The 26482-nt window shown below is 38.9% G+C and overlaps 4 non-coding genes across 4 annotated transcripts; all 4 read right to left on the reverse strand.

Moving 5' to 3' along the window:
* Positions 1-4042: 4042 nt before the first annotated feature.
* Positions 4043-4116, reverse strand: trnat-cgu (transfer RNA threonine (anticodon CGU)). The gene has a single exon. It is a non-coding gene; the product is annotated as a tRNA-Thr (tRNA).
* An 820-nt stretch (positions 4117-4936) lies between these two features.
* trnat-agu (transfer RNA threonine (anticodon AGU)) lies at positions 4937-5010 on the reverse strand. The gene has a single exon. It is a non-coding gene; the product is annotated as a tRNA-Thr (tRNA).
* Positions 5011-6007: 997 nt separating this feature from the next.
* On the reverse strand, positions 6008-6081 carry trnat-ugu (transfer RNA threonine (anticodon UGU)). Its single transcript has one exon. It is a non-coding gene; the product is annotated as a tRNA-Thr (tRNA).
* A 165-nt stretch (positions 6082-6246) lies between these two features.
* On the reverse strand, positions 6247-6322 carry trnat-cgu (transfer RNA threonine (anticodon CGU)). The gene has a single exon. It is a non-coding gene; the product is annotated as a tRNA-Thr (tRNA).
* Between the last annotated feature and the right edge of the window lie 20160 nt (positions 6323-26482).

Genomic DNA, 26482 nt, shown 5'->3' on the forward strand with positions numbered 1-26482 from the left:
TTTTTAACTTCCTGTTTGAATGCCTTCAGGATCCTTTGACTTTTTAGGTGTTTAGCCATTTAAAGTTATGTGATCCCAAAAACCTGCTTCTTTTATGTTTTAATGTATTGTTTTGGTTATAATGTACTGATTGGAGAGCCTGGTCTCATGCAAATGCGCACTAGCACGACTTTCTGTTTCTATTTGGCGTGCTATTAACAAGCTGAAATTAACTTTGGCGTACATATGATATGCAATTATGCATGTGTTTGACGTGCATTTAATACGCCGTTTTCGCGTGCATACTCGTATGTGGCTTTACGCATCAACCCCACAGCAACAATCCTAACGTAGCCCGACTCCGCTTGCATTCATTAAATATGGCAGAAGTGCCGGTGTACGCAAAAGGATAAAATACAGAAGTACCTGCGTACCGGCCCACTTCAAGCACTGGAATGAACATAACATCTGTTTTAACCGAAAGCGCTGCTCCACTGCCGCTCGCTGAACAGAGCAGACGCAGATATGAAGAGAGGGAGGTGCGCGCGCATTCATTGGGAGACCTCACGCACGTTCAGCAAAACCGAAGAGCCTCAGAAACTATATTGGGTTTGTCCAATTATGTGTTTATGTATTGTTGCTAGACACTTTTCGCTAGGTTGGCAGCACTGCATCCATTTCTTTAACTATGGGCTAGGTAGTGGGTCAAACAGAAATGCGCGCTGCGTTAATCGCGCGTTAATAAAATTAGTGCCGTTAAAATGAATTTGCGTTAACGCGCGATTAACGCGTTAATTTTGACAGCCCTAATAAAAAGTGAAGAAAAGGCAAAAGCCTACAGCACCTGGTATTCCCTGGCAGTCTCCCATCCAAGTGTAACAATCGGCCTTATCAGACGAGTTACAAGACTAAAATGGGTTCAGATTTAACTGTGAGAGATGACTAGTGGTTAAAAGAATGAGACATAAAAGAGCATTGGTTTAAATAGATTTGGTGTATTTACAAGGTTCACATAAAAGACTTTAAAACAACACGATAAAACTAGGTAAACTCTGTTAAAAGAATACAGTTCATTTGTCCATACCCTAAAACAGTCCAAGAATCCCAGTGTGTTGATAAGTCCAATGTGAGTGTCCACCAGTGCATGTACAATCCACAGAAAGTTTAATCGAGCGCTCTTTTTTTTTTTATTAAAGAAATTTCATAATACAAATTTTCCAATGTGTGCTTCACATTAGAAGTCTCACGACATAAAAGAAATAAACATGGAAAAATACATCACATTATCATCAACAAAGCAAAAGGAACACATTAACAATAAGGTGAATTTTCAACCAATCGAAACATCAACAATACAAAATAGTTGTCCACACAAAGTCGAGAAAAAAAATTAAAATGAAAAAAATTAACAAATAAATAAATAAATAAATAAAATAAATTAAAATAAGATAAAATATAATCTACTCATCTCATATTTTTTGTTTAAAATCATGCCTTTTATACTTAAGATTTAGAAAGCTCTTTCTCTTCCTGGAAATTTGCACATGAGATTCTCTAAAACATTACAAACTGTTGGTGTAAAAACATCATAAAAAGCTTTCAGCATATTTTCACTTTTAAAATACACATATAATTGTTCTACATATACTTCTATTTTCCTTTTAAAAACAGTCCAAAGCTCTAACACCATTTTTTCTTTTTTTGCCACAATTCTTCTTTCCCAAATTGCGCTTTTCACTGCACAACACTGATGCTGCAGACTGAATATTTCAAGTATTTATTTCAATTCAAGAAATACAGTATTTCTTACCATAATCAGTTACAGTAATCAACCAACAATGAAATCAATGAAACAAATAAAATCTGTAGACAAATAAAAATTACTGCATGAAGTACATACAGTTTGACTCTGGAAAAAAAAGCAACACAACTACTGTAACTATTCCTCATCTCTCCGTCTGGCTGGATCAGGCCATAAGATTTCATCCACATCATTTTTGATGAATACAGGTGAACTCACCTGCTGCCTTTTATAGCACACCTGAGTGCTGCGTTTTCAAATTAGCACATGTGTGCTTCCCCACCTTGTGGATGTGTTTATCCAATTTGTTCATTTGTGTGGTCATTGGCAATCCGGGGCTTTGTAATGACAAGGAAGTAACCTCACAATCCTTATCTGTGTCTAAGGTGTCGAAATGTGTGTAGAGTTTTACAAATCACTGTGTGTAATGTTTTGCAAAAAGAGTGAAGCAGACATTGTGTGTAATGTTGTGCAAATCTGTGGCGGTGTGTAAACAATCGTAAAAAACTGTAAAACAGACTCAGTAAAAACCACTTTATGCCTTATAAAATATTTCAAACATCCTGGCTTTGTTTCAACACACTTCCCCCTCATGTTTCTCCATATACATTCTTCTTTCAGATCCTTGAATTTTTCCACCCAGTACTTATTTACAATCGGCTCTTTAAAAACACCATCTCTAAAAACACAATAAAACATTTTTACAGTACATTCTTTAAAATCATACATTTTTTCCCCCAGTTTCACAAAAATATTTCCCTCTGTTTGCTCTCTTTCCATACTCTCTATTCTTTTAATCAACTCTTTGGGTATTGCATTTTTAATAATTTCATATTTATTTGTTATTTCTTGTTTACTGTATTCTTCTTTTGCTTCCTCCATCGCATCCACAATATATTGTATCGGTAAAAAGCCCTCTTTAAATTCATACAAAACATCTCTCACTCTTGTTATCCCCACATCCATCCATTTTTTAAAAAATATTGCTTTCTCTTGTTTTAAAATGTTGTTATTTAAGAACAGAGGTTGATTTAAAATGTTTTCTCTTCCATGCGGATTGTATTTGATTTTTGTTAAAAAATTCCCCCAGGCACTAAAAATTTCTCTATAAAATTCGGGTAATCCTTCCGTCATCCAAATTTTTGTTTTCATCCATAATATTCCGTCCCCCATGTTAAAATCCCCACATTTGTTTAAAAAGTATTTCATTGTTTTTTTTCACTCAGTTTTGTTATCTTGTTGCAGGTATTTCTTAACAATTTTTACTCTCAACGCATTTTTTCGCTGTTCCACATCCATTAAACCTAAGCCCCCCTTCTCTATCGCCCCTAAAATCGTATTATGTGCAATCCTTGCTGGTTTCCCCTCCCATAAAAAGTCAAGAAAACATTTCTTCATCCTCGGTTCTGTCCATAAAGGTATTTTAGAAACATATAAAACATACCAAAGTTTAGAAACCATTAAAACATTCAATATTAAAACCTTCCAAACCGCACGCAAGGCTGTCGGGAGGGTGACTCCAAGGGTCAAAACATCCAGAGGTTGGCCAGGTGTTGGTAAGTTTAAAAGAGAATGTCTACAAATTTCAACCACCTGAGGGCAACTCTGCACAGTATGAGAGTTAACAGAAAGCCAAAAGCCATGACTCTGGTGGGACTCAAACCCACAACCTTTGAATGGCCTCATCTGGCAGTCTAGAAGTCCAATGCACTATCCATTGCGCCACAGAGGCCACTGGCATGCCAGGCTGGGCCACTGAGGCCTTTTCTTACAGATTTGTGGCCGTCCAGCTCGGCTGAGTGGCACGCTGTGTGGGCAGAAAGACAGGTCCTCAGGTCTTTGCACAATTGAGGCACGGTTCAAAAACATAGAGTGTTGCCGGGATCTCCCATCCAACAGCGAGGCCAGAGACAGCCACTGGTGGAAAGGCGCCGCAGGGATTCGAAGCTTCTCCGTCCGTTTTTTGGTAAAGCACGAGCTCGGCTGTATTGTGCCGCGCAACCAAAGGCATCGCTGGGCTTCGAACGCAGGAACTCCTGTTTACTAGACTAGCCAGGCAGCACGTTCGCCCTCCGGAAGGACGACTCAGGCGATCCAGGCTTCCAGAGAAGAGGCCAGCTGTTGGCTGACCGGGCGCTGGACAGCTTTAAGGCATTTGCCGACAACTTAGTCAGGGCTGTTTGCAAAATTACCCACACGCTATCCCTGTTTGCATGTCGCTTTCGGAAAAGCTTACGCTTGCTGGACTGAAAAAATCGTCCAAGGCACCGGTGGGATTTGAACCCAGGATCTCCTGTTTACGAGACAGGCACTTTAACCAACTAAGCCACAGCGCCAAACCGCATGCAAGGCTGTCGGGAGGGTGACTCCAAGGGTCAAAACATCCAGAGGCTGGCCAGGTGCTGGTACGCATAAAAGAGAATGTCTACAAATTTCTACTGCCTGAGGGCAACTGCTCTGTATGAGAGTTACAAGAAAGCCAAAAGCCCACAACCTTTGAATGGCCTCATCTGGCAGTCTAAAAGTCCAATGCGCTATCCATTGCGCCACAGAGCCCTGTAGGTATGTCAGGCTGGGCCACTGAGCCCTTTTCTTACAGATTTGTGCCTGTCCAGCTCGGCTGAGTGGCACAATGTGTGGGCAGAAAGACAGGTCCTCAGGTCTTTGCACAATTTAGGCATGGTTCAAAAACAGAGTGTCGTCGGGATCTCCCATCCAACAGCAAGGCCAGAGAGAGCCACTGATGGAAAGGCACCGCTGGGATGCGCTTTGACCAGCTAAGCCAAGGCGCCTCCTTTGTGGGACCAGTTAGCCTAGGATCCTATCCTTCAAAAGCAGGTGAGAGGGTAGTGTTGCAAGGGAAACCGCCCGCTGTCCTCGAGCTTCTATTTGTCTCCATTCGCCGTCCATTTTTTGGTAAAGCACGACGTTGGCTGTATTGTGGCGCGCAACCAGAGGCATTGCTCGGATTCAAACCCAGGCTGACCTTCCGGGTCTGTGGCCGTCCAACGGTAAGAGAGCGCGTGCTCTCTCTGCAGGAAGGACAGGCCCTTGGGTCTCTGCACAATTGCAGTGTCCAGTGTCGTTTGAAAGGCAGAGGCACTGTAAGGGCCTCAGGTCCAAGGGAGGGCAAAAAGGTCCAAGCTGCCATTCGCAAGGTACCGCTGGGACTCGAACCCAGGATCTCCTGTTTACTAGACAGGCACTTTAACCAACTAAGCCACGGCGCCAACCAGCATGCTAATCGTGAGGATGGCGTCTTAGACGATGCATGAATCAACACTTCGAACGTCCTGCTGCCTCCACTTGATGCAAGACAGTGATTGCCATACCTCACTGAATTGGTTCTTGGGCATGTTTTGCTACATTTTAAATATGATTGACATTTTCTTTAAATCAATTTAAGCTGAAAACAGGAGGCCTCCAAATGGTTTCTGCTGTCCGATTGCAACATTGCGCATGATGGGCTTAACAAAATGGCGAAAAGCACGACTCAAGCTCCTCTGTGTCCCCATTTGTCGACCGTTTTTTGGTAAACACAAGCTTGGCTGTATTGTGGCGCGCTACCAAAGGCATCGCTGGGATTCGAACGCAGGATCTCCTGTTTACTAGACTAGCCGGGCAGCACTTCCGCCCTCCGGGAAGGTGACTCAGATGATCCAGGCTTCCAGAGAATAGGCCAGGGGTTGGCTGACCGGGCGCTGGACAGCTTTAAGGCGTTTGCCGACAACTGAGTCGGGGCGGTTTGCAAAATTAACCACTCGCTATCCCTGTTTGCAGGTCGCTTTCGGAAAAGCTTGCGCTTGCTGGACTGGAACGCCACCCAAGGCACCGCTGGGATTTAAACCCAGGGTCTCCTGTTAACGAGACAGGCACTTTAACCAACTAAGCCACGGCTCTAAACCACATGCAAACATCCAGAGGCTGGCCAGGTGCTGGTACGCTTAAAAGAGAATGTCTGCAAATTTTAACCACCTGAGGGCACACAGTATGAGAGTTACCAGAAAGCCAAAATCCACAACTCGAACCCGACTCGAACCCACAACCTTTGAATGGCCTCATCTGGCAGTCTAGAAGTCCAATGCACTATCCATTGCGCCACAGAGCCCGCTGGCATGCCAGGCTGGGCCACTGAGGCCTTTTCACAATTGAGGCACGGTTCAAAAACATAGAGTGTCGTCGGGATCCCCCATCCAACAGTGAGGCCAGAGACAGCCACTGGTGGAAAGGCACCACTGGGATGCGAACCCAGGATCGCCTGTTTACAAGACAGGCGCTTTGACCAGCTAAGCCACGGTGCCTCCTCTGTGGAAACCGTTAGCCTGGGATGCTATGCTTCAAAAGCAGGTGAGAGGTTAGTGTTGCAAGAGAAACCGCCCGCTGTCCTCGAGCTCCTCTGTGTCCCTATTTCGCTGCCCGTTTTTTTGGTAAAGCATGACGTCGGCTGTATTGTGGCACGCAACCAAAGGCATCGCTGGGATTCGAACCCAGGATCTCCTGCTTTTACGAGACAGGCACTTTAACCAACTAAGCCACGGCGCCAAACCAGATGTAAGGCTGTCAGGAGGGTGACTCAGAGGGTCAAAACATTCAAAAATTCAACAAGAATTTAGGCTAGTTTTGCGTGTGAATAAAAATTTTAAACATAAAACAAAATAAATAACTTATTCAACAAATAAAGAATTTGGGTTTTCCTGACAAAAATTATTTCTTTAAGAATTAAAAAATACAAAAACCTAAATGAACCTAAAACGTATCAGTTATACTACAATCACAATAAAAGAACAGCTGTTTCTTCAACATGACCACAAAATGAACAAAATTTATCAATATCAAAATATTTATAGAAAGATTAATTAAACCTGTTGCTATATGTTAAGTTGTTGCACTTGTTATAACGTCATTGGTCACATGATAACGTCAACATGGCGGAAGACGTGCAGATCACATCGATATTTAACGAGATTTGGCTGTAGAATACATATTTTTTTAGCGATCGTTAAGTAAGTACTTATTGAAAATAAGTATCTACTCATTGAGTATGCGGTTTTGAATGCAGCCACTGTCTTTATAAGGTCAGACCTCACACCTAAAATAATATAGTTCCTGTAATTCCATTTGATGTTAGTGTTCTTATAATATTATTCTATGATTGACTAAATGTTCTAGTTGGAAGAGAACGTGTGTTAGTGTTTTGGAATAATAATTCGATTTTGAGACATGTTTGCAGTGTTTTGGTGGATATAGTGTATTGTGTTAGTGCGTTACTGTATTTTGAAAATTAGTGTTAGAGTTTAGTTTGCAATGTGTGATTTTCATCATAAAATTAACTGTTTTGTTATTTCTGTTTTGAATGTGCGTTGGTTCATTATGAGTTTAGGACAATTGTTAGAAGTATTGGAAAAACTTGCATAGCGAATGTAAAAAACTAATAATTTCTGCTTCTCATAATTCGGCCTTGGTTGCATTATTGTTTTATTGCAGTAACAGTCTTATTCGAAGTGTCGCATAAGTAGATGTGTTGTGGGATTTGGCTATTAACAATTTTTACATTTTAATTATATTCTACTGAAGTAAACAAAATGAACAAAATGCCTGAAAAAAGATGAGATCATTTTGATGAATAAGATTCAAAGATCTGAGTCAGTAAAATGATTCGAACTTCCCATCACTAATACACACATAAGAGATCTTAAAGAAAATGATTAAATAAGATAGTTTATTGTTATTAGAGAAGCCTTTTTTTTCTTTCCTAGACAATAATGGATAAAGTGAAGCAGTGTTACGCATTGATAGAATTTCAAGACAAAGGACAGATATTCTCCCACAAAAATGGCTTTTTAAACAAAAGTGTTACAGGCCAAGCAAACCAAACAAATTTGAAGGCAGCATTGAAGAGAAATGAGCCTGTACAAATGGATGGAAAGTCTTTGAGCCTGTTTGATTGCTCAAAAAGTGTGGTAAAGAATGTGATGCAAATATTTTTTTATCTGCATGATCTGATTACTTTACACGCTTTGCTGAAGATTTTTTTTTTATATCTTATCTATTAATTTATCATATTTTATTTAATTAATACATTATTAGAAACACTAGAGAAAGTTGCTAAATAATGTATGTGGATTCTGATCTCTATAAATCGGAAATAACTTTTCATGAAGTGGGCCATGATAAAAGAATAAAAAGAAAGAGGAGGTTAACAATGATAAATACTAAAGAACTGTATTCAGCTGATGATGGCCATAGGTCTTTAATCATCAAAACAAAAAACTATAAGTTTAATACAAATTCCCTAAATATAAACATTACCTAATTCATCAAGACTCCATTCTTCATTCAACGTCATTCTTTGTGATAATTACATGCTCTTTTGATAGTTCAGTTCATTTTTAGAGTGTTTGTTATTTGAGAAAAAATGTTTGTTATTTGGTTTGATCAGAGAGCAGAAAGAGTTACTGCATCGTCATTCAGGCAGCCAGGACAGAATTATCTTCATCGTCAGTTTTTTACATAGTCATGTGACACACCACAGCCACAACAGCACTGTAAGACACATGGATCACTTTTATTTAATTTTTCCTTTTTATTATTAGTATTCATAAGCATGCTCGCCATGTTCACGCTGAATCCGAGCTGTGGGATTTACAACACGCAAATGCATCCTCTCCTCCCGAAATACATTAAAGTAAGTCTCTGGTGAGCTGGGAGAAGAGGAGAATAAACTTTATAGTTACCTGCATAATCTGTATATGATATCAATGTTGGAAACACTGAATAGTTGTGATAAAATGACAAGCACTCAGCGCGTCCAATCTGGCTCAGAGCCAGCCAAAGCGCCAAAACAGATTTGAATTCAGCAGCTGATGAGGTAATGCGGCCGAGACAAATCGTACGTGCTCAACAATATCAACGTTGTGGGCAGGCGTTTATTATGAACAACAAACACAGGTGCATTTTATGGATGGCATTTTGAATGCACAGAGATACTGCAACAAGATCCTGAGGCGCATTGTTGTGCCATTTATTCACAACCATCACCTTGCAGCATGATAATTTACTGCCCTATGTTGCAAGAACCTGTACACAATTACTGGAAGCTGAAAACATCCCAGTTTTTGGCATGGCTAGCATACTCCCCCATTGAGCATGTTTGGGATGCTCTTGATCAGCGAATTCAAGTTCCTGCCAATATTCAGCAACTTCGCACAGCCAGTGAAGAAAAGTGGACCAACATTCAGGCCACAATCAACAACCTGATCAGCTCTGAAGGAGATGTGTTGCACTGCGTGAGGCAAATGGTGGTCACACCAGATACTGAACAAGGTAACACGGTAAAGCGCATGGGAAGGGCTTCCATGGAGGACATAAATAGAGGATATAAGGCCGATAGATCATTACAAGTAATGACTATGAGCGCTTGTGGTGTGAACAGCTTTATTGTTTTGACGTGCTGCTTATTTTATCTACAAATGATAAATTGGTGCCTCCACTGTCTCAGAGTCTAGTTAAAACCAAGCGCAGTCCTCAATTGGAATGGCTTGTTAAATGAACATTAGCGTTTATATAATCTGCACTATTTAGTATAAAAGTTTATTAAAACTATCAAGATCTTAGCAAATAATGAATTAAACAAATTCAAAAACAGCATTGCCAGCTTCTATATTCAGCTTCAGTGACAATTTATTCTCTTCGTATGGCTACAAAGGTTTTTGAAATATGAATACATCACGACAGTCTTGATATAAATTACAGGAGCAGAGATTATTCAGTCCTTCAGTCATGCAGCTCTGGTGCAGCATCAAAATGCTCCTGACACTGAGAATAAGTTGCTCTGGTGTAGTGATACTTTCCTGAACCTTACTGATGAACATTTACCCATGTTGCTTACCATTGAAGACTCCATTATGAAATCAAATGAGAAAGAGCTCAGGTGAGAACACAATACTCTCTGGTCATCTGTAAGTATTCATCTTTTTACATTTCCTCCTATATTCCCATGTTCACACTTAATGGGACCCCAGTTATTACTCCACACCTCCATACTGTTTTACCTATTTGACTGAAACTTAGAATCATTGCTCACATACCATTTTCATTTGTATCACTTTATTCCTCTGCTATTTACTATTACATATTAGCATCAATCCTCCATCTTCAAGTACTTTTGCACACTTGCAGCAAAGACTTTTCTCTGGTGTTATTACATGACACACATCACACTGATAACATAAACATACAGTTCTCTCATGGGTGAAACCTCATGTGGTATTGAAGTGCTGCTTTATATCTGAAACTCTTTCCACAGTGATCATATACAAATTACTTCTCTTCAGTGTGAAGGTTCATGTGTCTGTTAAGGTTTCCTTTTTGGTTGAAACTTCTTCCACATTGCTGGCAGGTGAAAGGCTTCTCTCCTGTGTGAATTCTCATGTGGTCTTCAAAGTGTTGTTTTTGACGAAAACTCTTTCCACAATCAGAGCATGTGTAGGGTTTCTCTCTATGAGTTCTCATATGAAATTTAAGGTTTTCTTGTTTAAAAGTCTTTCCACACTGATCACACGTGTAAGACTGATCTCCAGAGTGAACTCTCATGTGTCTGTTAAGGTTTCCTTTTTGGTTGAAACTTCTTCCACAATGTTGGCAGGTGAAAGGCTTCTCTCCAGTGTGAACTCTGAAGTGGTCTTCTAAGTGTTGTTTCTGATTAAACCTCTTTCCGCACTGAGGGCATTTGTAGGGTTGCTCTCTAGAGTGAATTCTCATGTGGACTTTCAATTGTTGTTTTCGCAAAAAACTCTTTCCACACTCAGAGCATGTGTAGGGTTTCTCTATGTGAGTTCTCATGTGGACTTCAAAGTTTTCATGTTGATCAAAACTCATTCCACACTGATCACACATATAAGGCTGATCTCCATTGTGAATTCTCATGTGTCTGGTAAAGCTTTCTTTTTGAGTGAAACTTACTCCACACTGTTGGCAGGTGAAAAGGCTCTCTCCAGTGTGGACTGTCATGTGGCAATCAAGGTTTCCTTTCCGGTTAAAACTTCTTCCACACTGTTGGCAGGTATAAGGCTTCTCTCCAGTGTGAACACTCAAGTGTCTGTCAAGGTTTCCTTTTTGGTTGAAACTTCTTCCACATTGTTTGCAGGTGAAAGGCTTTTCTCCAGTGTGAATTCGTAAGTGGTCTTCAAGGCACTGTTTATAGTTAAACCTCTTTCCACACTGAGGGCAGGTGAAAGGCTTCTCTCCTGTGTGAATTCTCATATGTTTGTCAAGGTTTACTTTTTGGTTGAAACTTCTTCCACATTGTTTGCATGTAAAAGGCTTCTCTCCTGTGTGAATTCTCATGTGTCTTGTAATGCTTTCTATTCGATTGAAACACTTTCCACACTGATGGCAGGTGAAATAACTTCTTCCTGTCTTTCGATTTATTTCTCTTAAGGAAGTCGTTTCAGTCTGTGAACAACTAAAAGATTTTTCTCCATTTATGAATTCATGATCTTTCTCTTCCGTTTCATTCAGTACTTGACTCTCCTCTTTCAGTGCCATCATGTCTAAGGTGAAAAAGACAAGTACAAGTTAACCCCAGTTTAATGGCACGAAGCAACAGATTTCAAAACATTCAAACATGTAAAGTGTCAAAACTAACATATAACTATATCCTATATGCTATAAGCCAGTGGTTCTCAATTCCAGTCCTCAAGCTCCACCCACTCTGCATATTTTGCATGCCTCTCTTAGTTAACGCACCTGATTCTGACAATTAATCAAACAAGTTGAGTGAAAGTGACGGCTGTCGCCAGACTTTATTTCACATACGTCATCATTACATCAGAGCAAGACCACATGCATGAACTAGAGCTGGGCGGTATGACCAAAAATTTATATCACGGTATTTTTCAAAATTATACGGTATCACAGTATATGACGGTATTTATTTATTTTTTCATGCTTACTAGGTGTTAACCACATTTCCTAATAAATTAGAGAATAATTACTGCAGTATATTGGCTTACATTGACCGGACTAGTATTAACCCAGGTTTGATTGGTCTCACAAAATGCTGCTGTTCACAAAGAAGTGACAGTGGCACTCATAATTGTAATGAGGTGAAGAAATCAGAATTCATGATTTGCAGTCAAAATACACAACACTTTATTGTGCATTCTTCACAAGTTCACATTTACAAGTCTACGCGTTTCTCTTCCAGCAGGAGGCGCTGTCAGAATGGTAGTATACAAAGTAGCGCAACAAATGATTTTGAAACGTGCAGCGCTCATATTTATTCAATGGATAGCCTTTTGAAGTTTCATCGCAATTCTTGTCTTTCAGTCCCCACATTTTAGACCACCTGAAATCATAATTATGACTTTCATAACCCCCTAATAACACTGCAGTCATCAATGAAAATTAAGAGCTTTATTTAAGACTTTCAAAAACAAACCTTACACAAAATACGTTTCTTTTTTATTTTTTTCCCCACCATGTTCGGGGCACAAGAAAAATATTAAGGGACTAAATTAATATCAGCATATGAAGTATAATCGTCTCTCATTGTCTGAAAGAATGCACATCAGATGCTGAAAGTCAGTTTTTACTTTCACTTTAACATATTGATCAGTTTCCACGTTGCTTGTGTGATATCCATTGGCTTTAAAACATAAATATTAATAAAAATACAGTATATAGAAAAGACATATTAAAATTTAAAATATTGCGACGTAACACCAACGTAAAGCCATTGTTTTTCTCTCACTGAAAGCTACTGTCTGCGCACAATGCGCCGATCTCTGCTCTCATCTCTGCAGACACACCCCCTCTTGAAATTTCGGCATTACAAGTTTTGCAAATCGCTAACCCTGGGTCTTTCTCAGATATACTGAAATACGTCCACACCTCAGATGTGTTGCTTCAGACAAGCACATGCAAGCTGCGGTTTCTGTTTGCGTCAACATATGTGTTCCCAGCGCTTTGTACGCACACACTCACCGGTATTGGGGTATATGAAAAATGAATATCATTAAAAAAAAAAACACCGGTATTCGGTATGAAAAGGTATACCGCCCAGCCCTAGCATGAACTATTATTTACCTATTTCACATGAAAAATGTTACTCAATCCTAGCAGTGAACATTAACATTTAAATATTAAATGACACAATTCGTTAAATGCTGTTTTAAATAAAAGTAAAAAATGGTCTTTAAGAGAACTTTAAGAAAATATTAAGCTAAAATCTGCAGGAAGGTAGACAGTGTAGAAAAACACCAGCCAAAGACAAATTAATTGAGAAAAGGATAGTTCAGCTTTGAGAATGAAAACCAACCTGTTTGTTCTTCAGTATCTTCATGTTTGACTCTGAATGTTTCTTCAATCTTCATGTCTTCACTCTCCTCTTTAATAAACACCATCTTTATAATAGTGTGTCACGTGGATCTCAGTTGCTCCACCAGGAGTTTTTTTTTCTGTGTTTGGAAACTTTTTCCTGTTTAAGATGACAAAAAAATCTCAATCAGCTCTAGTTCAGTAGTCAGTGCACTAGTAAGGGAGTTAGAGTGATAGTTAATGGACTTAAATGATCTGATTAGACAAACAATCAAAACGTTAGCTTATATTCAGGTTTTTAATGATTAGTATATTACATAAATTATTATAGTATATTACATTCAAAATGCTGTTGTATTTTAAGATTGTCATAACAACAACAAAACGTCTGCAATTGTTTGTCAAAGTTGTCATTTCTCATGTTTGAGTTTGTCCTCGTTGTATTTCCACTGTTTTGAGCAGCAGGTCTCTCAGCGAGCGGCGATTCGAAACAGTGAATCATTTTGTGAATCAACCGATTCAATTGACTCGGAGTTTGTAATTCGTGTTTCTGATCTGAATCACTAACAGAGAGAGAAATCAGACGCTGTGTGGATGCGCTTTAATAACGTTCACCATTAGATAGAATATTACCATGTTGCATTCAATAATTATTACGTTTACATCGCTTGTAAGCCATATAAAACAGACTGAACGTATGGTATGAATTTAAACAGTTCAAAGTTTAAACAGTAAAGACTACAAACCTTTCTTCAGCTGAAACACTGATGCAGGAGCGCGGAGCAGCCTTATGACGTCACACCACCAGATCAAAATAAAAGTCCTGTTCACGCGCTTCTGTGTCTAGGATCCAAAAAGTGCATTGATTTTTACACAAAGGAAACATATTCGAATAATAAATCATGACAGTAGTATTCAGAGTTTTATTTTTGGTGAAAAACATTGAAATGTATATAAAGAAACTTTACGAATATTTACAAATTGTGATATTTGTAGTTTTATTTACTTATTTATGTATTATTAGTTTTATTTTTTCCAAATGTATTAATGAGTTCTTTCATTTATTCATTCATGTATTTATGACAACATCTATTTCCACAAGTGTTTCTTTCCTAGTTTATTTAACATTTACTACTTTGTATTTGTGTATGCATTATGTTGATATTTATTTATTAGACCTTTCTTTGTTAGCAAGGGCTACAGTAGCACCTTGTGGTGTCACCAACCAAAAAAACAATTGCTTTTTTGTATCAAAATCACCAAAATGGTTGCTGTGTAGTTGCATCTTTTCTGTCTCTCACAAACTTTCATGCAAAACTTCATCTTATTTGACCTTCTATACTTTTATGCATTACTGATACAAATATACATATGAACGATTATGTAATGATTTTAAGTTTGAGTTGAGAATAATTACTCTGTTTAAGCTTGTTACAACAAAATGTCAGCTAAGTGTGTTGACTGAAAACTAGTCTTCACATTTTGCCGATGAGACAAATCGAAGGATTGACTGAAAGTGTAAAGCATGTGAATATTATGATAAACTCACTTCTGAAAATGATTTGAGCATAGATTGTTTACCCCTTCCAGAACATCCATCTGAGTCCTCAAACATGGTTATATTGGAGGAACTCAAGAGGGTAGGAAACCTCTTTTCAAAGATGTCCTTTTTGTCCTCACATGGCACTTGTTTTTGAATGCAATATTTAATTTATTGATTTATTTGAATTTCATAACTCTGTGTTGAACAAAATGTTGTGTTATATCGGGTAGGCTTATGCACGGCTGTCCCATTTGCTCAATCGACCACCAGTTGATATAGTTTTTTTTGGAGTTTGCCTGTTAACAGGAGATTTTTTTAAGTGCACTCTCAAGCCAGGGGGACTTTTTTTTCCCACATGCTGCTTTGGATGGACTCTAAGAGGTTGTATATGATTTGGTGAGAGCTGTGTTCACACAACACTCTGGACTTTGAATCTGGCAACTTTGGGCGGCCCAGAATTGTTATATCAGAGGTATATTTCGAGGAACTGATAGCCATGTCTCTAGTACCCTTTGTTGCAAAATTGCTGGGAGTGAGCACAAGGACCAGCGGCGTACCGCACATCTTAGAGCCCCCCCCTCCCACCAGCAGTGATGTTATGTATGGAAATTTATTGTGCACGTGTGTCTGGCTCTCCCATTTACATGACTGATTTATCAGTAATGAATGTGGTGAATTATCGCTGCATTGATGCCTTTAACGTTATTTTTAATATTATATTTCATATAATGTGCGTATTTGCTTTTCAATCAAACTGAAATCCATGCAGGAATAAATATTTAGTCTTTATTTACATTGCGTGTGTTTTGGTGCGCGAAGACTTTGACTACAGATTTTATGTCGATATTGCGAGCGCTAAAGAGCTAAACCGGACAGTCTTTCTTGTAACATTAGCCGCTTTTCCACTATCGGGCCGAACCGTTCTCAATGCGTAACCGTTCTGTTCCGTGCCGATTCAGGCCAGTCGGCACAGATACAGTTTGATTTTCCACTGCGGCGCAGATAACAGAACTATTTGGAATGTAAATACAAATGCGTCAGTAGTTGCCTTGGTAATGCAAGCCCCGCTTCTACTGTTATTTTCCTTTTGGACGCGATATGTATGTTTGAGTTTTTTCTTTTTTCTTTTTTTGGCACTGTTTTAAACTTTTCTTTATGCCCTTCTCTGCAAGACACTGCACTATAATAAAACAAAAACTTTTTCGTTTCTCTTTGCACCCTCCAGCTGTTGTTGAATTTTTCTTTGTGCCCAAATATCAATATTAGAGCAAATGTTTCATCCACAGACCAAAGTGTCTCAGCCATTTGTATTTATATTTACCGTATCTGTTTACTGCGCACCCGCTTAGCCATAGAGAAACTGGTAGCCAGGCAACAGAGTGGCGACGCCATGCAAACGCATTTTATCAGCCCGGTTCAGTACGGTTGTCTAACCGTGCCGAGAATTCCGGGCCGAGAACGGTTTGTAATCGTTCCGTGCCGTACCAGGCTCAGGTGGAAACACATCTGGAACTGTACCCGACCGTTCTAAGAATGGTTCGGCCCGATAGTGGAAAAGCGGCTATTGTGTTTAGGAGAAATGTCTTCACCATTTGAATTTCGAGACCGAACAATAAATTGTATGGAAAAGTCTGGTGACAAGTCGTCAGTGAACCGTAGTGTTGTTTTCGGCGACCGATTTAAACTTTAGTTTTAGTCTAGTCTTTGTGTGAACCTGACATTTTAGTTTTTATTAGTTTTAGTCAAGTTCATACTCCTTTTAGTCTAGTCAAGTTTTAGTTGACTAAAAGTCTGAGCATTTTAGTCTTATTTAAGTCAGAATTACCCAAGACTATTTTAGTCTAGTTTTAGTCGACGAAAACTAATGAGATTTTAGTCTAGTTTTAGTTGACGAAAACTGAATACATTTAGTCTATTTTTAGTAATGCAATTTTATTTAATTTTAGTCAATATAGTATAAGTACCTAGGAGTATAGACAAAACCAAAGTTTTCTTTTAGCCAAACCCATTTCAAACAAGGTTATCTTATTATATTATTGTTACCTTATAGGCTGAAAAATGCATCCATTGCAGAAGATGCTCTAATTTGAATTTACATTTATTTTACCTACCAAACATGTTAGAACACACACATAAATTGAAAAATTTATTTAAAGGAAATAAAATAAAATAGCATCACATGACAATGCCAGAAAAAAAGAGAAACAAGGTTTGAAAGGTCAAGCTACAATTTACTAAAAAATAGTGATGTGACGTTCAACACAGAAGCTTTGAATAATAACATTAATCAACTTAACTTACTTAACTTCTTAATTTACTTGATCATCTATGCATACACGAATCATGCTTGTAGTTTTTTTCTTTTTAGTTTATTTACAGATTAATTCATTTATACCTTGTGTAAGTAAAATATTTCTTATGGTTTTCTTAGCACAAATTTATTTATTTAATGAAATTGTCCAAAAATCGCTTGGACATCTGGCATGCAAAAGAAATGTTTTCCACCTTTGACCACAAGATGTCATTGGTGTAAAACATGTTGAAAAGCTTCGAGTAATGAACCATTTTAGATACAGTTGAGGGGAACCCTTCGGTGCTTCGAAAAGCTTAATTTTCCTATCACTACTAAAAAGTGCCAGTAGTGTTTAGTAATGTTTTCATGGAAGTGTTAAATATAAACTAGATAAAAAGTTTGTTAGCAAACTTTAAGTTGGCTTGAGAAAAGCCTAGCCAGTAAGTTTTAAGTAGTTTTAAAAGCTTTTAGTTTAAAGAAAGTTTAAAGGTTTTCAGTTTGAAATAGTTTTAGTTTGATTGATAAAGTTTGAAGATAGATAGGCTAGATAGATATAAATAGTTTGAAAATAGAAAGAGTTATAGATATAAATAGTTAGAAGATATAGTTTGAATGTGAATAGATAGATATGAGGTTACTAGGGTACCCAGGGTGGTAGCATGATTAGCTAGTTGCTATCATGATTTTAGTAAGACTAGCAAGTCGCTAGCATGATTTTAGCATGACTAGCAAGTCGCTAGCATGATTTACCATGATTAGCAATTCGCTAGCATGATTTTAGCACGACTAGCAAGTCGCTAGCATTATTTTAGCATTATTATAGCATGACTAAAAAAGTCGCTATCATTATTTTAGCATGACTAGCAAGTCGCTAGCATGGTTTTAGCAAGACTAGCAAGTCATTAGCATGATTTTAGTATGACTAGCAAGTCGCTAGCATGATTTTTAGCACGGCTAGCAAGTCGCTAGCATGATTTTAGCATGACTAGCAAGTCGCTAGCATGATTTTAGCATTATTAGCAAGTCGTAGCATGATTTTAGCATTATTTTAGCATGACTACCAAGTCGCTAGCATGATTCTAGCATGAATAGCAATTCGCTAGCATGATTTTAGCATGACTAGCAAATCGCTAGCATGATTTTAGCATAACTAGCAAGTCGCTAGCATGATTTTAGCATGACTATCAAGTCGCTAGCATGATTTTAGCAAGACTAGCAAGTCGCTAGCATGATTTTAGCAAGACTAGCAAGTCGCTAGCATGACTTTAAACATGACTAGCAAGTCGCTAGCCTGATTTTAGCATGACTAGCAAGTCGCTAGCATGATTTTAGCATGACTAGCAAGTCGCTAGCATGATTTTAGCATTATTTTAGCATGACTAGCAAGTCGCAAGCATTATTTTAACATTATTTTAGCATGACTAGCAAGTCGTTAGCATGATTTTAGCATGACTAGCAAGTCGCTAGCATGATTTTAGCACGACTAGCAAGTCGCTAGCATGATTTTAGTACGACTAGCAAGTCGCTAGCATGATTTTAGCACAACTAGCAAGTCGCTAACATGATTTTAGTACGACTAGCAAGTCGCTAACATGATTTTAGCATTATTTTTGCATGACTAGCAAAGTCGCTAGCATGATCCTAGCATGAGTAGCAAGTCACTAGCATGATTTTAGCATGACTAGCAAAGTCGCTAGCATGATCCTAGCATGAGTAGCAAGTCACTAGCATGATTTTAGCATGACTAGCAAGTCGCTAGCATGATTTTAAACATGATTAGCAAGTCGCTAGCCTGATTTTAGCATGACTAGCAAGTCGCTAGCATGATTTTAGCATGACTAGCAAGTCGCTAGCATGATTTTATCATTATTTTAGCATGACTAGCAAGTCGCTAGCATGATTTTAACATGACTAGCAAGTTGCTAGCATGATTTTAACACGACTAGCAAGTCGCTAGCATGATTTTAGCAAGACTAGCAAGTCGCTAGCATGATTTTAGCATAACTAGCAAGTCGCAAGCATGATTTTAGCATTATTTTAGCATGACTAGCAAAGTCACTAGCATGATTCTAGCATGACTAGCAAGTCGCTAGCATGATTTTAGCATGACTAGCAAGTCGCTAGCATGATTTTAGCAAGACTAACAAGTCGCTAGCATGATTTTAGCAAGGAACACCATTTTTTATGAAGGAACACATTTTTTATGAAGGAACACCATCTACAGCTCAATCTAGCAAAGACGGAACTCCTTATCTTTCCTGCCACTCCATCTCTACAGCATGACTTCTCCATCCAGTTAGGTTCATCAACAATTACCCCATCAACTTCAGCCAGAAATCTGGGTGTTATCTTTGACAACCAACTGACTTTTAAAGACCACATAGCTAAGACCGCTCGATCTTGCAGGTTTGCATTGTACAACATCAGAAAGATCAGGCCCTTCCTAACAGAGCATGCTACACAACTCCTCGTCCAGGCCCTGGTCATTTCCAGGCTGGACTACTGCAATGCTCTTTTAGCTGGTCTTCCAGCATGTACAATCAAGCCTCTACAAATGATTCAGAATGCAGCAGCACGACTGGTCTTCAACGAGCCCAAAAAGGCCCATGTTACACCTCTCTTCATATCCCTGCACTGGCTACCGGTTACAGCACGCATCAAATTCAAGACACTGATGCTGGCCTATAGGACAGCCACCGGATCATCACCTGCCTACCTCCATTCACTACTACACATCTACACTCCTTCCAGAAGACTGAGATCCTCTAGTGAAAGACGCCTCATTGTACCACCACAGAGAGGCATGAAATCACTGTCCAGAACATTCTCGTTCAACGTTCCTGCCTGGTGGAATGATCTTCCCACCCCTATCCGGAATGCAGACTCCTTAACAGCTTTCAAACGACTGCTGAAAACCCATCTTTTTCGACACTGACTCAATAAAAAAAAAAAAAAAAAAAAAAAAAAAATATCCTCCCTTCTAGCCTGTTTTTTCTCTCTTTCTTGATCTTCTCCTTCTAGCCTGCACTCTTCTAACAACGCCTGATATATGGTATTTTTGAACACTTCCTATGTTGATCTGCCTCCTTAGGATGAATCACTTGTTGTATTCCCAATTGTAAGTCGCTTTGGATAAAAGCGTCGGCTAAATGAATAAATGTAAATGTAAATGTAAATGTAGCAAGACTAGCAAGTCGCTAGCATGATTTTAACATGACTAGCAAGTCTCTAGCCTGATTTTAGCATGACTAGCAAGTCGCTAGCATGATTTTAGCATGACTAGCAAGTCGTTAGCATGATTTTATCGTTATTTTAGCATGACTAGCAAGTCGCTAGCATGATTTTAGCATTATTTTAGCATGACTAGCAAGTCGCTAGCATGATTTTAGCATGACTAGCAAGTCGCTAGCATGATTTTAGCACGACTAGCAAGTCGCTAGCATGATTTTAGCACGACTAGCAAGTCGCTAGCATGATTTTAGCATTATTTTAGCATGACTAGCAAGTCGCTAGCATGATTTTAAACATGACTAGCAAGTCTCTAGCCTGATTTTAGCATGACTAGCAAGTCGCTAGCATGATTTTAGCATGACTAGCAAGTCGCTAGCATGATTTTAGCACGACTAGCAAGTCGCTAGCATGATTTTAGCATTATTTTAGCATGACTAGCAAGTCGCTAGCATGATTTTAGCATGACTAGCAAGTCGCTAGCATGATTTTAGCATTATTTTAGCATGACTAGCAAGTCGCAAGCATTATTTTAGCATTATTTTAGCATGACTAGCAAGTCGCTAGCATGATTTTAGCATGAATAGCAAGTCGCTAGCATGATTTTAGCACGACTAGCAAGTCGCTAGCATGATTTTAGTACGACTAGCAAGTCGCTAGCATGATTTTAGCACAACTAGCAAGTCGCTAACATGATTTTAGTACGACTAGCAAGTCGCTAACATGATTTTAGCATTATTTTTGCATGACTAGCAAAGTCGCTAGCATGATCCTAGCATGAGTAGCAAGTCACTAGCATGATTTTAGCATGACTAGCAAGTCGCTAGCATGATTTTAAACATGATTAGCAAGTCGCTAGCCTGATTTTAGCATGACTAGCAAGTCGCTAGCATGATTTTAGCATGACTAGCAAGTCGCTAGCATGATTTTATCATTATTTTAGCATGACTAGCAAGTCGCTAGCATGATTTTAACATGACTAGCAAGTTGCTAGCATGATTTTAACACGACTAGCAAGTCGCTAGCATGATTTTAGCAAGACTAGCAAGTCGCTAGCATGATTTTAGCATAACTAGCAAGTCGCAAGCATGATTTTAGCATTATTTTAGCATGACTAGCAAAGTCACTAGCATGATTCTAGCATGACTAGCAAGTCGCTAGCATGATTTTAGCATGACTAGCAAGTCGCTAGCATGATTTTAGCAAGACTAACAAGTCGCTAGCATGATTTTAGCAAGACTAGCAAGTCGCTAGCATGATTTTAACATGACTAGCAAGTCTCTAGCCTGATTTTAGCATGACTAGCAAGTCGCTAGCATGATTTTAGCATGACTAGCAAGTCGTTAGCATGATTTTATCGTTATTTTAACATGACTAGCAAGTCGCTAGCATGATTTTAGCATTATTTTAGCATGACTAGCAAGTCGCTAGCATGATTTTAGCATGACTAGCAAGTCGCTAGCATGATTTTAGCACGACTAGCAAGTCGCTAGCATGATTTTAGCACGACTAGCAAGTCGCTAGCATGATTTTAGCATTATTTTAGCATGACTAGCAAGTCGCTAGCATGATTTTAAACATGACTAGCAAGTCTCTAGCCTGATTTTAGCATGACTAGCAAGTCGCTAGCATGATTTTAGCATGACTAGCAAGTCGCTAGCATGATTTTATCGTTATTTTAGCATGACTAGCAAGTCGTTAGCATGATTTTAGCATTATTTTAGCATGACTAGCAAGTCGCTAGCATGATTTTAGCATGACTAGCAAGTCGCTAGCATGATTTTAGCACGACTAGCAAGTCGCTAGCATGATTTTAGCATTATTTTAGCATGACTAGCAAGTCGCTAGCATGATTTTAGCATGACTAGCAAGTCGCTAGCATGATTTTAGCATTATTTTAGCATGACTAGCAAGTCGCAAGCATTATTTTAGCATTATTTTAGCATGACTAGCAAGTCGCTAGCATGATTTTAGCATGAATAGCAAGTCGCTAGCATGATTTTAGCACGACTAGCAAGTCGCTAGCATGATTTTAGTACGACTAGCAAGTCGCTAGCATGATTTTAGCACAACTAGCAAGTCGCTAACATGATTTTAGTACGACTAGCAAGTCGCTAACATGATTTTAGCATTATTTTTGCATGACTAGCAAAGTCGCTAGCATGATCCTAGCATGAGTAGCAAGTCACTAGCATGATTTTAGCATGACTAGCAAGTCGCTAGCATGATTTTAAACATGATTAGCAAGTCGCTAGCCTGATTTTAGCATGACTAGCAAGTCGCTAGCATGATTTTAGCATGACTAGCAAGTCGCTAGCATGATTTTATCATTATTTTAGCATGACTAGCAAGTCGCTAGCATGATTTTAACATGACTAGCAAGTTGCTAGCATGATTTTAACACGACTAGCAAGTCGCTAGCATGATTTTAGCAAGACTAGCAAGTCGCTAGCATGATTTTAGCATAACTAGCAAGTCGCAAGCATGATTTTAGCATTATTTTAGCATGACTAGCAAAGTCACTAGCATGATTCTAGCATGACTAGCAAGTCGCTAGCATGATTTTAGCATGACTAGCAAGTCGCTAGCATGATTTTAGCAAGACTAACAAGTCGCTAGCATGAATTTAGCAAGACTAGCAAGTCGTTAACATGATTTTAACATGACTAGCAAGTCTCTAGCCTGATTTTAGCATGACTAGCAAGTCGCTAGCATGATTTTAGCATGACTAGCAAGTCGTTAGCATGATTTTATCGTTATTTTAGCATGACTAGCAAGTCGCTAGCATGATTTTAGCATTATTTTAGCATGACTAGCAAGTCGCTAGCATGATTTTAGCATGACTAGCAAGTCGCTAGCATGATTTTAGCACGACTAGCAAGTCGCTAGCATGATTTTAGCACGACTAGCAAGTCGCTAGCATGATTTTAGCATTATTTTAGCATGACTAGCAAGTCGCTAGCATGATTTTAAACATGACTAGCAAGTCTCTAGCCTGATTTTAGCATGACTAGCAAGTCGTTAGCATGATTTTAGCATGACTAGCAAGTCGCTAGCATGATTTTATCGTTATTTTAGCATGACTAGCAAGTCGCTAGCATGATTTTAGCATTATTTTAGCATGACTAGCAAGTCGCTAGCATGATTTTAGCATGACTAGCAAGTCGCTAGCATGATTTTAGCACGACTAGCAAGTCGCTAGCATGATTTTAGCATTATTTTAGCATGACTAGCAAGTCGCTAGCATGATTTTAGCATGACTAGCAAGTCGCTAGCATGATTTTAGCATTATTTTAGCATGACTAGCAAGTCGCAAGCATTATTTTAGCATTATTTTAGCATGACTAGCAAGTCGCTAGCATGATTTTAGCATGAATAGCAAGTCGCTAGCATGATTTTAGCACGACTAGCAAGTCGCTAGCATGATTTTAGTCAAGTCAAGTCAAGTCACCTTTATTTATATAGCGCCTTTTACAATACAGATTGTGTCAAAGCAACTGCACAGTATTTAAACAGCACAATAGTGTGTAAGTAACGCATTATTGTAACAATCAATTTTCAGTTAAAAGCAGTTCATCAATGAATTCAGTGATATCATCGTCAGTTCAGTTCAAATAGTGTACGATATCGCTGGAAAGTGTCCCCAACTAAGCAAGCCAGAGGCGACAGCGGCAAGGAACCAAAACTCCACAGGTGACAGAAATGGAGAAAAAAACCTTGGGAGAAACCAGGCTCAGTCGGGGGACCAGTTCTCCTCTGGCCAGACCAAACAACAGTTTGTACCAATGTCTGATTGTAGAGAACTCATCAGGATCCTGTGGTGTAGTGCCGATGGCCGTCAAGGTTGGCGAGGTCTTTATTGGTGATCCGCCTTGGAGCTCATCTGGTTGACATCCACGGCTATTGAAGTCATCTCTAGGTGGTGATCCATATTCTAAGCTGGGTACGGACTGGATCCGGGGGACTGGAGTGACCATCTGATCCGGATACAGGCTGGATCTGGTGGCTACGGTGACCTCGGAATAAGAATGAAACAGACTAATATTAGCGTAGATGCCATTCTTTTTACGATGCAACGAGTGCATCAGGTGTTATGGGAGGTGTTTCCGGTTCCGGTTGACCTAATTAATGCAGCCTAACAATCCTTTAACGGATTTGAATTATAGAAATGTGTTAATGATTTTATGTGTAAGCCAGGTTAAGGAGATGTGTCTTTAATCTAGATTTAAACTGACAGAGTGTGTCTGCCTCCCGAACAGTGTTAGGTAGATTGTTCCAGAGTTTAGGCGCTAGATAAGAAAATGATCTGCCGCCGGCAGTTGATTTTGATATTCTAGGTATTATCAAATTGCCAGAATTTTGAGAACGCAGCGGACGTGAAGGACTATAATACGATAGGAGCTCGTTCAAGTACTGAGGAGCTAAACCATTGAGGGCTTTATAAGTAATTAGCAAGATTTTAAAATCTATACGATGTTTAATAGGGAGCCAATGCAGTGTTGACAGAACCGGGCTAATATGGTCATACTTTCTGGTTCTAGTAAGAACTCTAGCTGCTGCATTTTGGACCAGCTGGAGTTTGTTTATTAAGCGTGCAGAACAACCACCCAATAAAGCATTACAATAATCTATCCTTGAGGTCATGAACGCATGAATTAATGTTTCAGCATTTGACATTGATAGCATAGGTCGTAATTTCGATATATTTTTAAGATGGAAAAATGCGGTTTTGCAGATGCTAGAAATGTGGCTTTCAAAGGAGAGATTGCTATCGAATAGGACGCCTAGGTTCCTAACTGATGACGACGAATTTACAGAGCAGCCATCTAGTATTAGACTGTGTTTTAGGTCATTACTTGTGGAGGTTTTAGGTCCAATAATTAATACCTCTGTTTTTTCAGAATTTAACAGTAAGAAGTTATTCGCCATCCAGTTTTTAATATCAGCTATGCATTCTGTTAGTTTTTCGAATGGATATGTTTTTCCGGGCTGCGAAGAAATATAGAGCTGAGTATCATCAGCGTAACAATGAAAGCTAACACCATGTTTCCTGATGATATCTCCCAAGGGTAACATGTAAAGCGTAAAAAGTAATGGCCCTAGCACTGAGCCTTGAGGTACTCCATACTGCACTTGCGATCTAAATGATACCTCTTCATTTATTGCCACAAACTGATGACGGTCAGATAAGTACGATTTGAACCATGCCAGTGCACTACCACTAATGCCTACATAATTTTCAAGTCTATTTAAAAGAATGTTGTGGTCAATAGTATCAAATGCAGCACTAAGATCCAGTAGCACTAATAGAGAGATGCAACCACGATCGCTTGACAATAGCAGGTCATTTGTTACTCTAATTAGAGCAGTCTCAGTACTATGATATGGTCTAAAACCTGACTGGAAATCCTCGCAGATACCATTTTTCTCTAAGAAGGAGCATAATTGTGAGGATACTACCTTTTCTAGTACCTTTGACAGAAAAGGGAGATTCGAAATTGGTCTGTAGTTAATTAATTCATAGGGGTCAAGTTGTGGTTTTTTAATGAGTGGCTTAATAACAGCTATTTTGAAGGTTTTGGGGACATATCCTAATGATAGTGACGAATTAATAATATTCAGAAGAGGATCTATGACTTCTGGAAGTACCTCCTTTAGTAGCTTAGATGGAATAGGGTCTAACATACATGTTGTGGGTTTAGATGATTTAACAAGTTTATACAATTCCTCCTCTCCTATAATAGAGAATGAATGGAATTGTTCCTCAGGAGATCTACAACGCACTATCTGATGCGATACTGTAGCGGGCGGCTGTATGGTTACAATTTTATCTCTAATAGTGTCTATCTTGGAGGTAAAGTACGTCATAAAGTCATTACTGCTGTGCTTTTGGGAAATGTCTAAACCTGTTGCTGCTATATTTTTAGTTAATTTAACCACAGTATTGAACAAATACCTAGGGTTATGTTTGTTTTCTTCTAAGAGAGATGAAAAGTAATCCGATCTGGCAGTTTTTAATGCTTTCCTATAAGATAAATTACATTCACGCCAAGCAGTACGAAAAACCTCTAGTTTTGTTTTCCTCCAGCTGCGTTCCATTTTTCGTACTTTTCTCTTTAGGGCGCGGGTATGATCGTTATACCACGGTGTTACACTGTTTTTCTTAATCTTTTTTAGGCGCACTGGAGCAACTGTATCTAAAGTGCTAGAAAAGAGAGAGTCCATAGTTTCTATTACATCATCAAGTTTTTCTGAGCTATTGGATATGCTGAGGAATTCAGATAAGTCAGGAAGATTACTTACAAAGCAGTCTTTTGTA

The sequence above is a fragment of the Garra rufa genome, chromosome 1 (genome assembly GCF_049309525.1).
Source record: "Garra rufa chromosome 1, GarRuf1.0, whole genome shotgun sequence".
Taxonomy (NCBI): Eukaryota; Metazoa; Chordata; class Actinopteri; order Cypriniformes; family Cyprinidae; genus Garra; species Garra rufa.